Here is an 11,553-nt window from a genome sequence, read left to right as displayed (position 1 = left end):
ATAATGTATCGGGGTGTTGACAGCCTGTTGTCTGGTCCCCCAAGTAAAAGGAGTTTGGAAATGAGATGCCTTCCCCCGATTGTCTGACCCTGTCATCCTGGACACTTATGGCAGACCGTGTCCTGCAGTCCCAGGAGTCCCCATCATGTGCTCGGTGACATTGGAAGGATGACTCGCCTGTTCACCTCTGGCGTCATGTGTCTGCTCCTTTCCCGCGCAGCCTCGATGACATAGGGACGAAGGTCAGGGTATGGCAGGACCCTCCCGAGGCCTCCCCAGAGCCCGCCTGGATGCTGATGCCTCAGCCAGGTGCGCAGAGGCCACCCTGGCCGGCGGGACTGCGGGTCCCTTCCCCTCCCAGGGAGCAGGGGGGCGCCCTCCACACCATGATGGGGGTCCCGGCAGACGGGAGCGAGGGCTGGACAGAGCCCCTGGACAGTGCAGCTGAGTCCTGATTGGTGAGGGCAGTTGTGTCCTGATTAGTCAGTGCGGCTGAGTTCTGATTGGTCAGTGCAGCTGAGTCCTGATAGGTCAGTGCAGTTGTGCCCTGATTGGTCAGTGAGGCTGATTTCTGACTGGTCAGTGCAGCCGTGTCATGATTGGTCAGTGAAGCTGTGTCCTGATTGGTCAGTGTGGCTGAGTTCTGATTGGTTAGTGCAGCTGAGTCCTGATTGGTCAATACAGCCGAGTTCTGATTGGTCAGTGTGGCTGAGTCCTGATTGGTCCATACACCTGCGTCCTCATTGGTCAGGGCAGTTGTGTCCTGATTGGTCAGTGCAGCTGAATTCAGATTGGTCAGTCAAGCTGAGTCCTGATTGATCGGTGCAGATGTGTCCTGATTGGTCAGTGCAGCTGAGTTCTTATTGGTCAGTGCAGCTGAGTCCTGATTGGTCAGTGCAATTGTGTCCTGATTGGTCAGTGTGGCCGAATTCTGATTGGTCAGTGCAGCTGAGTCCTGATTGGTCGGTGCAGTTGTGTCCTGATTGGTCAGTGAGGCTGAGTTCTGATTGGCCAGTGCAGGTGAGTCCTGATTGTTCAGTGTGGCTGAGTTCTGATTGGTCAGTGCTCCTGCATCGTGATTGGTCAATACGGTTGAGTCTGATTGGTCAGTGCAGCTGAGTCCTCATTGGTCAGTGGAGTTGTGTCCTGATTGGTCAGTGTAGCTGAAGCCTGATTGGTCAATACAGCTGTGTCTTATTTTTCAGTGCAGCTGAGTCTTGATTGGTCGGTGCAGCTGAGTCTGATTGGACAGTGCAGTTGTGTCCCGATTGGTCAGTGCGGCTTAGTTCTGATTGGTCAGTGCAGCTGGGGAAACATGCTGTCCCAGCCAGGCAGGGACCTGACCAGAGCCACAGCCGTGTCCTGCGACCCTGTCCCTTCTCTCCCGGGGCAGGGCCTGCCCCAAAGTTCAGACCGCGGGTCCGAGATGTGGGCGATCCTGAGGTCTGCTGAGGGACTTGGGAAGCCTCGGTCTGCAGAGGGAAACCTTCATCCTTTGTCGAGAGAAGAGAAGATTCTACCTGTTGGGCTGGCCTGAACCGCACAGGTGTGTGTGCTGAGTCATAGAGGGGAGGGGGCTGCTCCTGCCGTTGCGGGGTTGGCTCAGATGGAGACGCTGTGCCAGCCCGACGGGGCCCACCCTGCTTACGGGGCACTGGTCAGTGCAGCTGAGTCCTGATTTGTCAGTGCAGTTGTGTCCTGATTGGTCAGTGCGGCTGAGTTCTGATTGGTCAGTGCAGGTGAGTCCTGATTGGTCAGTAAGGCTGAGTTCTGATTGGTCAGTTCTGCTGCGTCCTGACTGGTCAATATGGTTGAGTCTGATTTGTCAGTGCTGCTGAGTTCTGATTGGTCAGTGCAGCTGAGTCCTGATTGGTCAGTGCAGTTGTGTCCTGATTGGTCAGTGTGGCTGAGTTCTGATTGGTCAGTGCAGCTGAGTCCTGATTGGTCAATGTGGCTGAGATCTGATTGATCAGTGCTGCTGCGTCCTGATTGGTCAACACGGTTGAGTCTGATTGGTCAGTGCAGCTGAGTTCTGATTGGTCAGTGCAGGTGTGTCCTGATTGTTCAGTACAACTGAATTCTGATTGGTCAGTGCAGCTGAGTCCTGATTGGTCAGTGCAGTTGTGTCCTGATTGGTCAGTGAGGCTGAGTTCTGATTGGTCAGTGCAGGTGAGTCCTGATTGGTCATTAAGGCTGAGTTCTGATTGGTCAGTGCTGCTGCCTCCTGATTGGTCAATACGGTTGAGTCTTATTGGTCAGTGCAGCTGCGTTCTGATTGGTCAATGCAGCTGAGTCCTGATTGGTCAATGTGGCTGAATTCTGATTGGTCAGTGCAGCTGAGTCCTTATTTGTCAGTGCAGTTGTGTCCTGATTGGTCAGTGAGGCTGAGTTCTGATTGTTCATTGCAGGTGAGTCCTGATTGGTCAGTAAGGCTGAGTTCTGATTGGTCAGTACAGCTGTGTCCTGATTGGTCTATACAGCTGAGTTCTGATTCGTCGGTGCTGTTGAGTCCTGATTGGTCTGTGTGACTGAATTCTGTTTGGTCAGTGCAGCTGAGTCCGGATTGGTCAGTGCAGCTGAGTCCTGATGGGTCAGTGAGGTGGTGTCTTGGTTGGTCACTGAGGCTTAGTCCTGATTGGTCATTGAGGCTGAGTCCTCATTTGTCAGTGCGGCTTAGTCTGATTCATCAGTGTCGCTGAGTCTGATTGGTCAGTTGGTCTGAGTGCTGATTGTTCAGTGAGGCTGAGTCATGATTGGTCAGTGAGGCTGAAGCACGATTGGTCCATGCGCCTGTGTCCTGATTCGTCAGTGTAGTGGAGTCCTGATTGGTCAGTGCAGCCTAGTCCTGATTTGTCAATGCGGCTGAGTCTGATTGGTTAGTGCGTCTGAGTCTGATTCATCAGTGAGGCTGAGTCCTGATTGGTCAGTGCAGCTGACTACGATTGGTCAGTGAGACTGCATCCTGATTGGTAAATGCGGCTGTATCTGGCCGTTGCGACTAAGTCCTGACTGGTCAGTGCAGCTGGGTCCTGATTGGTCGGTGCAGCTGTATCGTGATTGGTCAGTGCGGCAGAGTCCTGATTCGTCAGTGTGCCTGTGTCTTGATTGGTCAGTGCGGCTGAGGTCTGATTAGTCAGTGCAGCTGAGGCCTGATTGGCCAAAGCAGTTGAGTCTGATTGGAGTGCAGCTGAGTCCTCATTGGTCAATGTGGCTGAGTCTGGCTCTCGAGCCGGCCCTGGGCAATCACGCAGGATGCCTGAGCCCGCTCAGAGATCGGCCTTCAGGGCAAAGTGAGGAGTGAGGACCGAGCGCAGGTGCAAGTCCTGCCCTCGTGAGGATTGCCTTCTGGCGGGAGCACAGGTGCAAACGCACAGGTAAGCGATGTCACGCTGTGGGGGAGCAAGTGCCCTCCCGCAGTGCCACAGGCCTGGACACTGCTGCCCTCGTCCCCACTGGGCTCAGACACCTGAACTGGCCTTGCCCACCAGCTCACGGGCCTTCCCTGCTCAGAATAGGCCCCATGGAACCCACAGCCCAAAATGAATCTCCCTGGACCTTCCTGGCCACTCGCCTGCCTGAAACAAAACCTGTAGAAATGTGATCCAACACATCACAGGCAGAGGGACAGCTGCCATGGCAGCATCAGAGCAGAGACACCAACAGAAGGACTGGAAATTGGGGTGCCAGTGAGGTGACAGCAACCTGGGCAAGGAGCCTGTGAGCAGGGTCAGGTCCTGTCCCTAGGACCACGTTCCTGTCACCAGCACCAAGGGCCTGTCACTATGACCAGGGGCCTTTCACTAGGACCAGGGACCTGTCACCATGACCAAGGGCCTATCACTAGGACCAGGTTCCTGTCATTAGATCTGAGTTCCTGTCACTAGGACAAAGTCTTGTCACTAGGACCAGGTCTGTCACTAGGACCACATCCCTGTCCCTAGGACCAGGGGCCTGTCACCAGGGCCAGGTTCCTGTCACCAGCACCAGGGTATGTCACTATGACCAGGGGCCTTTCACTAGGATGAGGGACCTGTCACTAGGACAAAGTCTTGTCACTAGAACCAGGGACCTGTCGCTAGGACCAGGTCTCTGTCACTAGGACCAGGTCTCTGTTACTAGGATCATGTCCCTGTCACTAGGACCAAGTCCTTGTCACTAGGACAAGGTTTCTGTCAGTAGGACCACGTTCCTGTCCCTAGGGCCATGTTCCTGTCCCTAGGACCAGAGGCCTGTCACCAGGACCAGGTTCCTGTCACTAGGACAAAGTCTTGTCACTAGGACCAGGGGCCTGTCACTAGGACCAGGTTGTCCCATGGGGATAACCCATCCCTGCGGATGAAGACACTCTGTGACCTTGGCATCATGACCTTTACCCCTAAATCTTCATAATTCAGGTTCTCAGCTCGCCCTGCGTGTCTCTGCCTGGCAGCAACCAGCACCCTGTGTGTGGGTGCCCTGGCCTGGGCCCCTCTCACCGACCTCTTCCATCTGCGGGCAAAGCGTCAAGCACCTCGAGGGTGCCGTAGCCCAGGGAGCTGTGCGGGCCAAGCTGTGTTGCCAGACCATTGAGAAACGGCTGGGCAGCTGCTGTGCTTGGCAGGAGCTTGTGTCTCCCGGCTGGTGACAGCCCCAGGCCCTGCAGGTGGGCAGGGCTTCCTAAAGCGGGTCTTCCTGAGCCACTGCTGGGTGCCCCCCCCTCTGGGGGCTGCCAGCTCCTACGCCCATCCGTGGTTCTCCCCTCAATGCTCCAGCCTCCGCAGGGCTGGCTTGGGGGCTGTGGTGCCGCCGGGACCCTTCCAATCTCTATCCCAAGCCCTGTCCAGGGTACTGCCCTCCACCCAGAGGGGCAGCGGCCTGCAGCCCTCCCGGAGTCCCTGGAGCCTTCCTGGGCCACCCCACATCGTGTCCTCACCTCGGAGCACACCTTGAGCCCGTGCTGCTCACCATGACCAGGTGTGGCCGCAGACCGAGGGAGGACCTGCTGAGACAGACCCCACTCCTGGGCAGGCAACACCGGGCATCTTGCCACCGCTGCAGGCAGGGACGGCCCGTGCGTCCTGGAGACGGAGGCGTCCCAAGGATCGGACGAGGCCTGGCTCTGCATAGACCGTGGGTTCGCCCAGGCCCTGGGGACAGGGCCCCTCCAGCCATCGCCCTCGGACTCAGAGCCGAGTGAAGGACATGCCTGTGGAGGCCCTGCACCTGGCAGGACGCGACTGGACCTTCAGAGGCAGCCTGCCCAGCCCAGAGTGGGCAGAAGGAAAAGGAGGAAAGGGAAGGAGCTCCAGCTCCTCCGGGTCTCCAGGGAGGCAAGTCCTGCCAGGGCCCCAGACAGCCTCTCCAGAACATGCCCTGGGCTCCATGATGGCCTGGTCCCTGGAAGCTGACAGGGGACAGGGGAGAGGAGACGGGGACAGGAGGGGAACAGCCCCCAGCTATGTCCAAAGCCAGCTGCAGCACCCGAGAGGGAGGCCGGGCCCTGGGGCAAGGGGAGGCACCTGCCTGCCACGCTTGGGCCACGGCTGCTCGGGGCTCTCGAGATCCCTGGTGGTCACAGTGAGGCCTGGGGACAGTGAAATGGAAAGACCACGGCAGTCTGGAGTTGGGGGAGGGAGGCTCCCTACTGCCCTTGGTGGGAGCAAGTGGCCGGCACCCCTGAAGAACTCACCTCCCTGTGCTGCGTTCCTGAGCCCAGCACTTCCCGGGTCCCTAGGGCCCGAGTGAACAGGCCCAGGGGAACAAAGGCCGTTCAGAGGCTGTGGATGCCCCAGACGGCACCAAGCTCCCACACTGGGTGTTCTCAGCTCTTCTGTCACAGTCCAGTCGAGCGCAGGGGCCCTGGGGCGGTTGTCCGTGTTTCCAGTCACAGCAGGGCAACCCTCCGCCTCTCCTCAGGACACTCCAAGTGAGTGGCCACTTGTCGTGGCTGCGGCCGCTGCCCCAGTCAGGGAGAGCTTCCCAGGGCGGCACAGAGCGGCACTGGCTGTCTGTGCCTCCCCCGCACACCCAGCAGGAGCCACGGAAGCTCAAGCCGCTGTGAGCCACAGCGCTGTCCCCGCACCCTGCGGGCAGAGGCCACCCAGGGGCCAGGCACGGCTGGGCTGCTGAGCTCTAGCCCAGCCCAGGTGCCCGGCCTCAGGCTACTCACTGGCCCAGAAGGTCGCTGGGATGAGGTCTCTGACTCCAGTGCCGCCCCAGCCCCGCGAGGGTGCTGGGAGTGCCTGCCCTTCCTTCGGGCAACCTGGAGGCTGGAAAGGACGAAGCCTGGCAGGTCTCCTTCACTGTTCCCGAGGAAGTGAGAGGAAAAGGGCGGAGCTGGTGTCCGGAGCAGGTGTCCCCAGGACATCTGCACGCTCCCAATGACAGCCCTCGCCAGGGAGCACACCCTGCGACCCCACTGCTTGCCAGAACCAGGTGATGTGCGGGAGCCAGGCAGCCTCTGCCGGGCACCGCGACCATGTAGCCCACTGCCGAGCGAGCGAGGTCCGTGCCCTCGGGGCTCCAGTAGCTCCCGTGCAGCCCCGGCAGGGATGAGCTGCAGCCTGAGCGGGAGGTCTGGGGAGGGTGCATGGCGGGGCCGGGCCGGCCGCGGGTATGGACAGCTGGGGGAAGGTCTGCTGGACGCGCGCCATGCCGGGAACAGAAGTTCTCTAAAAAGGAGACTGAAGGAAAGAGACTCATTCCAGAGACCCCGCCTTCCGTGTGATAGGGTGGCCGTTCCAGAGAGCACAGGGAAGGCTCAGGTCACACAGTGGAAGTTCCCGCCCAGGCTCCGGTCAGGTTCATTATACAAATGAGGGATTCACTGGCTTGGTCCTATTGGTCAGTGAGGCTGAGTCCTGATTGGTCAATGCGGCTGAGTCTGATTGGTCAGTGCAGCTGAGTCTGATTGGTCAGTGAGGCTGAGTCCTGATTGGTCAGTGAGGCTGAGTCCAGATTGGTCAGTGAGGCTGAATAGTGATTGGTCAGTGAGGCTGAGTCCTGATTGGTCAGTGAGGCTGAGTCGTGACTGGTCCGTGATGCTGAGTCCTGGTTGGTCAGTGCAGCCGAGTCCTGATTGGTCAGTGCAGATGAGTCCTGATTGGTCACTGAGACTGAGTCCTGATTGGTCAGTGGGGCTGAGTCCTGATTGGTCAGTCAGGCTGACTCCTGATTGGTTAATAGGGTTGAGTCTGATTGGTCAATGTGGCTGAGTCTGATTGGTCAGTGAGGCTGAGTCCTGATTGGTCAATGCAGCTGTGTCCTGATTGGTCAGTGATGCGGAGTCCTGATTGGTCAATGTAGCGGAGTCCTGATTGGTCAGTGCAGCTGAGTCCTTATTGGTCAGTGAGGCTGAGTCCTGATTGGTCAATGCAGCTCTGTCCTGATTGGTCAGTGAGGCTGAGTCCTGACTGGTCAGTGCAGCTGATTCCGATTGCTCAGTGAGACTGAGTCCTGATTGGTCAATGTGCCTGTATCTGATTTGTCAGTGCGACTGAGTCCTGACTGGTCAGTGTACTTGGGTCCTGATTGGTCGGTGCGGCAGAGTCCTGATTCGTCAGCGCATCTGACTTCTGATTGGTCAGTGCAGCTGATTCCTGATTGGTCAGTGCAGCTGACTGTGGTTGGTCAGGGAGGCTGAGTCCTGATTGGTCAATGAGGCTGTCTCCTTATTGGTCAATGCGGCTGAGTCTGCTTGGTCAATGAGGCTGAGTCCCGATTGGTCAGGGAAGTTGAGTCCTGATTGGTCAATGTGGCTGAGTCTGATTGGTCAGTGAGACTGAGTCCTGATTGGTCAATGTGGCTGAATCCTGATTGGTCAGTGCAACTTAGTCCTGACTGGTCAGTGCAGCTGCGTCCTGATTGGTCAGTGTGGCTGTGTCCTGATTGGTCAGTGAGGCTGAGTCCTGATTGGTCAATGCGGCTCAATCTCATTGGTCGGTGCGGCTGAGTCTTGTTTGATCAGTGCAGCTGAGTCCTGAGTGGTCAGTGCATCTGACTCTGATATGTCAGTGAGGGTGAGTACTGATTGGTCAGTGAGGCTGAGTCCTAATTGGTCAATGTGGTTGAGTCTGATTGGTCAGTGAGGCTTAGTCCTTATTGGTCAGTGAGGCTTAGTCCTGATTGGTCAATGAGGCTGAGTCTGCTTGGTCAGTGAGGCTGAGTCTGATTGCTCAATTCTGCTGAGTCTGTTTGGAGTGCGGCTGAGTCCTGATTGGTCAGGGAAGCTGAGTCCTGATTGATCAGTGCGGGTGAGTCTGATTGGAGTGCAGCTGAGTCCTGATTGGTCAGTGAGGCTGAGTCTGATTGGTCAGTGAGGCTGAGTCCTGATTGTTCAGTGTGGCTGAGTCTGGTTGGTCAGTGAGACTGAGTCTGATTGGTCAATTCCGCCGAGTGTGATTGGAGTGCGGCTGAGTCCTGATTCATCAGTACAGCTGAGTTTGATTGGTCAATGCAGCTGAGACTTGATTTGTCCGTGCAGCTGAGTCCTTATTGGTCAATGCAGCTGCATCTGATTGGTCAGTCCGGCTGAGTCCTGTTTGGTCAATGGAGCTGAGTCTGATTGGTTAATGCCGTTGAGTGTGATTGTTCGGTGTGGCTGAGACTGATTGATCAGTGCATCTCAGTTCTAATTGCTTAATGCATGTGAGCTCCAGACGTGCTAAAGCTGAGTCTGATTGGTCAGTGCAGCTGAGTCCTGATTGGTTAGTGTGGCTGAGTCTGATTGGTCTGTGGGACTGATTCCTGATTGGTCAATGCGGCTGAGTCTGATTGGAGTGTGGCTGAGTCCTGATTGGTCAATGCGGCTGAATCTGAATGGGTGGTGCAGCTGAGTCCTGATTGGCCAGTGAGGCCGAGTCTGATTGGTCAGTGAGGCTGAGTCCTGATTGGTCAATGGGAATTGGTCAATGTTTTCCAAGAAGCCCAGCTGCATCCCAGAGCGAAACTCAAGTGTATTTGTAGCCTCATAAGAACACTTGGCACCCAACAAAGTAAAATCCACAAGGTCTGGCATCCAACGAAATGTCCGAGCAAGCAGAAAAATATGACCCCCATACTAAGGAGCAGTCAATAAATTGAAAGCAAACCAGAACTGATACAGATGTCAGCAGAGAACAAGGGCATTAAAACAGCTGTCATAACTGTATCAACGTGTTCAAAGCAAAGGTATAGAAGATGTAAATAAAGAAGACCCAAATGAAACTTACATAAATGAAAACTACCTTGTCTGAGCTGAAAAATACTTGGGAAGCAGGAGGGATGGCCTGGCCGCTGCACAGCCTCCAGCTCTCCCAGGTTGGGGTTTGCCCTTGCTGTGTCCTTACAAGGACAACGCTTGGATTTACTTCCTCTTTCACAGAACCACGAAGCAGGCAGCGTCTGCACTGTGGGGAGGGCACTGTGGGGGGGCACGGCTGGGGCTCCGGGTCAGGTTCCCGGCTGGGGCTCTGCCCTGCCCTGGGCTCCTGCATGGCCGGTGCTGAATTGTCCCGATGCGGGCCTGGTCTGGCCCTGCCTGTCCCCGGGGCTTGGACAGCTCCAGTGCCAGGGGCTTCTCCCAGCCGTGTGCTGACCACACAGCAGCTTCTGGTGCCTGTTGGCTCCCGCCTGGGCCGCGGACGGGGAGGACGCAGCAGAGACCCGCACCCACGTCTGAGCAGCCTGTGGGGGAACTCCTGGGTCACTTGGTGAGCTTCTCGCCAGGTGTGCGCAAACTCCTCTGGCGCCTGAGCAGGTGAACCTCTCCCTGGCCTTTGAAAGTAACAGTACAGCAAACCCACAGCTCAGCTGAGAGGCCACTTTCTGGTCTGGAGGCGTCAGGCACAGGCAGCACCGGGGGCTCGTGGGAAAGCCGAGTGTGACGGGCCGGCAGGGGCTGCTGAGAGGCGGTGGTCTCCTCTGTGCTCCTTGCAGTGCGGGTAACGTCTGCCCGATGGCGGCCAGTGGGGGGGGCGGATGCCCCAGCCTGGCCATGAGGTGGCAGATGGCGCCAGGGTGGGGGGCAGAGGGCGTTGCCGCTGGGGCCTCAGCTGCTGGACCACCGGGTCCCTGCCCTGGAGCTGTCCCCTGTGGCCGAGTGACCAGGGGCGAGCAGGGCCCTCCTTGGCTTCTGACTCAGTCTCTCTCTCTGCATGGGGTGGGGGGGAGCAGTGGCCGGACGATGCTCCGCTCTCGCGCTCTGCACACGGCAGGTGCCGATGTTCCCTTCCCAGAGGGCCACAGCGACAGCGTCCCTGGAGGAGGCGGCCACAGCTCAGCCGGCGTTGCCCTCCGGCCCCGCGGGGGTGGGGACTCACCGTGAAGCCCTGAGTCCCCCTGGGCTCTGGGGAGGTCCTGTTCTCTTGACCCATGGGAAGGGCTGAGGTGCCCAGGCAGAGCTGCCGCCCCTGCCTTGACCCGCCACTGCCGAGTCTGTGTCGGCCCCGTCGTGGGGGACCCGGCGGAGCCGTCACCGAGGTTAGCGTTTGCGCGCGTGGGTGAGACGGTCCCACCCTCTGGGACTCTGCGAGTTGGTTTGAAAACGCAGGATCGTTGGATGGGGACAGGGCATCGTTCTTGTCATCCTCGTTGTTTTGTGCAGATTCACCTTTCCAGCTGGTTAATGTTTTTTTGCTTGAAGAATTTCTTTTAGTTTTTTTTTGGTAATGAGAATCTGGTGGTGATAATTTCTTTCATTTTTTGGTCTGAAAAAGTTATTTTATTTTCTGTTTTGATGGTATGTCAGATATACCATCTGTTTGCTCCTGTCCTCTGGCATCACGCCCTGTGTGAGAGGATGCGGCTGCCAGTGAGTGAGGCCTTCCCATGCCCAGACCTGAGGTCCCGAGGGTGAGTGCGACCTTCCAGTCCCAGCCCTGGGGACACTGCCTTGCTGTCCCCAGCCGCCTGTTAAGGGGCGGCCAATCCTCAGAGACCTGGGAGGGGCTCCATGTGGACATTTGGAAATGGGGAACCACAGTTTCCACCACACTGGGGTCCCTTACGCCCAGGACGTGGTGGCCACTGGTGTGACTTCCACCCGGTGGCCTCTCTACCCTAACGGGGTATCAGACTCTGAGCTGGACGTGGCTCTGGCTCAGCCTCTGGGAGGAAGTTCATTGTCATCTCTGTTTCACTGGCAGGGTGTGCAGGTGGTTGTTCATAAACGTAGTTTCCTTACAGTAATTTCCTCCTTCCAGGGAACGTGCCGTCGCAGCGCAAAGTCCTCTGTGTCCTGCCTTCAGAGTCTCCAGCGTCATTGCTGTGTGAAGTCTGCGACTGCACGGTAGGTACTCCCGTGTGTTTCACTGTGTGTTTCACAATAGCCACACGCTCCCTGGTCATCACCGTTAACCCCAAATCAGGAAACACACCTTTCTCCCTGACAGTCCAATCCACCAGGCCCACTTCACTGCCTTCCTCAACTGGGAGAAAAATGTGTCTTTCCCTTCAGTTCCAGTTTCTTTTTCTGCAACTGTTTCTGAGACTGGCCCTCAGTTTCCCAGCCTTGGCAGATCTAAAGAGCAGAGATGACTCCAAGGCTGGTCTGGGCAGCGCTTCCTCCTGAGCAGATGCAGACTGCACATTCCGGGC

Source organism: Lemur catta, chromosome 16 (assembly GCF_020740605.2).
Source record: "Lemur catta isolate mLemCat1 chromosome 16, mLemCat1.pri, whole genome shotgun sequence".
NCBI classification, from domain to species: domain Eukaryota; kingdom Metazoa; phylum Chordata; class Mammalia; order Primates; family Lemuridae; genus Lemur; species Lemur catta.
The sequence above is the reverse complement of the archived record's forward strand: the minus strand, read 5'-3'. Positions refer to the sequence as shown.